Here is a 3,632-nt window from a genome sequence, read left to right on the forward strand (position 1 = left end):
GTAAATCATCTATACCAAAAATCACGTTAATTAGATATCAATATCCACACGATCGAATCACATTTTAAAAAAATAAATAAATAAACTGTCAATTCCAGAAATGATGCATGCCATACATTTTTTCGATTTTTTTTTTGTTCCAATCATGTGGCAAATAATATTCGATTAACTTAATTTTTTGTATAAATTATCTACTCAACAGGCCTTGTAAGATAAATAATTCAAATTATTAAGATTGATCCACAATAGGCAAACTACAAGATACATTATAGAGGAAATATCATTTTGCTCTCTAACTATCACGTGTTTTTCAATTTGACTCCCATATTTCGATTTATTTCAATTTAGTACATGAACTTTCAACAAATTGATCAATTTAACCCCTGTCATCATATTCCGTCTACAATTAGACGGAATGTGCTGACGTGACACCAAAGTTCATTTGGAATTTCATCTTACCCCCCAAACTATACCTTAAAAATCAATTTGCTCCCCAAATATAAACAAATTAAATTTAAATATTTAATAAATAATTTTTTTTATCTCAATAATAAAAAAAATTAAATCTTAAATAATATATACTTTGCAAAAAATTAATTAAAAAAATAAAAATTCTCATTTTGAAATATTTTGAGACTATAAAGCATAGATTATTTGACAAACATGTTGTATCTGTACTGGATACTTACAAATAGAATTTAATTATATGATTAGCCATGTGTTTTTTTTTTTTTTTTTGTTGTAAACGTAAAAAAAAAAAAAGAAAAAAAAAAGGGATACTCTAATGTGTCATCACTGCATCGGTGGACTCAAGTCCCATGGTAACTAGTTGCCAGCTTGATTTAACCCAACTTAAAAGAAGAGACTCACCACCTAACTCCAGGGAAATTCAACCATATGTCGCAAACAAGCTTAAAATTCGATTGAAAGATTTCTGCATAGCGTCACTAGAATTACCCAGCATTAGCCATGTCCTCTAGATTAATTTTAACATGAATAATTGGCTTCAAATCTTAAAAGTTAGCTGGTGTGGACCCCATGAAAAGGCCGTGTTGAACCCTAATGGACTTGTGATACAGTGTTGAGTTTTGAAAGAGAATAGTTGAGTTCATTAGTATAATACCAAAAAATTACGGTGAACATCATCAATGGAGGAATTTTTGTGTTAGTGAAGACGCATTTTGTGAGGTGGAAGTGATTGGCTTTTATCATGGTTTGGGATCTAATTAATTACTTTTTTTATATTGATAAATTAAATTATTTCTTTTAAGATTTTAAAAATAAAGAAAAATTTACTCACAAATCTCATACGGGAGAATGTTGACCCATTTAATTCTAAGAGTTTTCTTATGAACCAATTAGTTATTTTTGTTTTAAAAAATTGTATTCATTTGATTTGATACCATTTGAGTTTAAGTAAATGCCTTTTTATGATTTATTTTTCTAATTTTCCGATTCATTTTTGGAATGAGAATGGAAATGTGAGGTGTAAAAGATTCTTTTTGAAGGAATTGGTGGCTGAAGTGTTGGTGTTGAACATGGAAATCTACATTTCTGGTAGTGTAATTTTTCGGTGTTACATTGGAGTGTTATATTAGAGTGTTACATTTGAAAAAATACAATAAGGAGTTTTTATGTGTTACATTGATTAGAGTGTTACAATTGGTAAAAAAAAATACACTAAAGAGGTTTTAAATTATGTGTGTGTGTGTGTGTGTGTGTGTGTTTATTATAATGCGGTTTGATATATAGATGTTTCATTTTAAAACAAAATAGGTATAATTCATAAATTTAAATTTATATATAAAAATGACATTATCATATTATTTTTGTGAAAAATTTTGCATGAAAAGAGTATCTTTATATAAAAAGCTATTCACATGATACTCGCAACTAATAATGTAACAAAAAATTTTACGAATGAAATAATGTTAGTTCACATTTGTTAAGTAGTTAGAACATTTCCAACTGTTCATCTATTTGAATAAAAGTTCAATTTGATATCAAGTGCTCCAACGGAGATTTTTAAGACTTCATCGAAACACCGATTGACGTGGCGAACGATTGGGCAGATGTCTAGCTGATCGACCGGCCAGTGTAATTTTTTCACAAATTTTTATCTTGAGGTGGTCATCTGGGGGATATCCAGTGGTTAAAATCTAACAGATATGAACAGTGATTTGATGAAAGTCACATCTACCTTCAATTTAATGAAAGATTTGAGAAATCCTGAATTTTATGAAAATTTTGGTATAGGGTTGGAACAACAAAAAAAGAGTTTTTTCTCCAAATTTAAATTTGATGAACTATTGAAAATGGTCTTAAAGACAAGATATGAACCAACTTAACATATTTTTGTAATTCTTGACTACTTGCCTCCTTAAAGTTTTACCCATTTATCATTTTGACCATTTAAGTTTGATTTTGTTTTCACTTTAACCCTTTATGTTTACAATGTTTCCCACTTTGGTCCTTCATGTTTGCAATCTTTCTCACTTTGGCCCTTTAAGTTCGATTTTTCTCACTTTAACCCTTCATATTTTTAATCATTCCCACTTTAGCCCTTCATATTTGTAATCCTTCCCATTTTACTCCTAGACTACCTTTCATCCAAAAAAGTAACAGAATTTATCACATCAGCTCCGTATATGATGTAAAAAATTCACTAAAGATGCAAAAAATAAAAAATAAAAAAATTGAATTTTTTTTTAATCTTTCGTGAACTTTTTTTCCAAATTTATTCATAAACATTATTACATTATAAATAAATTTAGATTAGATACAACTAAAAAAATAAAAACAAATTTAATTTCCAAAAAAAAAATCTCTAAAGACGAAAAAAAAAATGATAATAAATTTTTCATTTCAGAACTGACAATGCAGGGATATGAGTCAGTAAACTTTTTTTTTTTTAGTTAAATTTGTTTTAATTTTTTTAACTGCATCTACTCTTGATACATCTATAATGTAATAATGTTTATGAATAAATTTAGTTAAATTCATTTTAATTTTTTTAACTGAATCTAATCTAAATGCCTCTATAATGTAATAATGTTTATGAATAAATTTAAAAAATAAAGTTCACTAAAGATTAAAAAAAAATTCCAATTTTTTTTTGTTTTTTATTTTTTATTTTTTACATCTTTAGTGAATTTTTTACATCACATGAAGTTGATGTGTTAGTGATGTGGCAGATTCTGTTAGTTTTTTTGGATGGAAGTTAGTGTAGGAATAAAGTGAAAAGGATTGCAAATATAAAGAGCCAAAGTGAAAAAAATTAAACTTAAAGGTCAAAGTGAGAAATATTACAAACATGAAGAGCCAATGTGAGAAAAATTAAACTTAAAAGGCCAAAGTGAAAAATGGGTGAAACTTTAAGGGGGCAAAATGTAATTTACCCTTTTATTTATGCAGTTGTTCGTGCAAGCAAAAACAATCTCTTTCATAAATCAATAAAAATCTAAAAGAGGTAATCTAGGTTCCAATTTAGGCAGGCCTAGCACACAAAAGATGTCTATATTCCACTTGCACTAATTGCCAACTTTCTCATAGACTCTATTCTCAAATAGAAAAGAACAATAATGATAATTACATTCAAATTAGCCTTTCAATACTTTTCTTTTGAAGAAACA

Source organism: Camellia sinensis, chromosome 11 (genome assembly GCF_055761805.1).
Source record: "Camellia sinensis isolate YWXY chromosome 11, ASM5576180v1, whole genome shotgun sequence".
Classification (NCBI taxonomy): domain Eukaryota; kingdom Viridiplantae; phylum Streptophyta; class Magnoliopsida; order Ericales; family Theaceae; genus Camellia; species Camellia sinensis.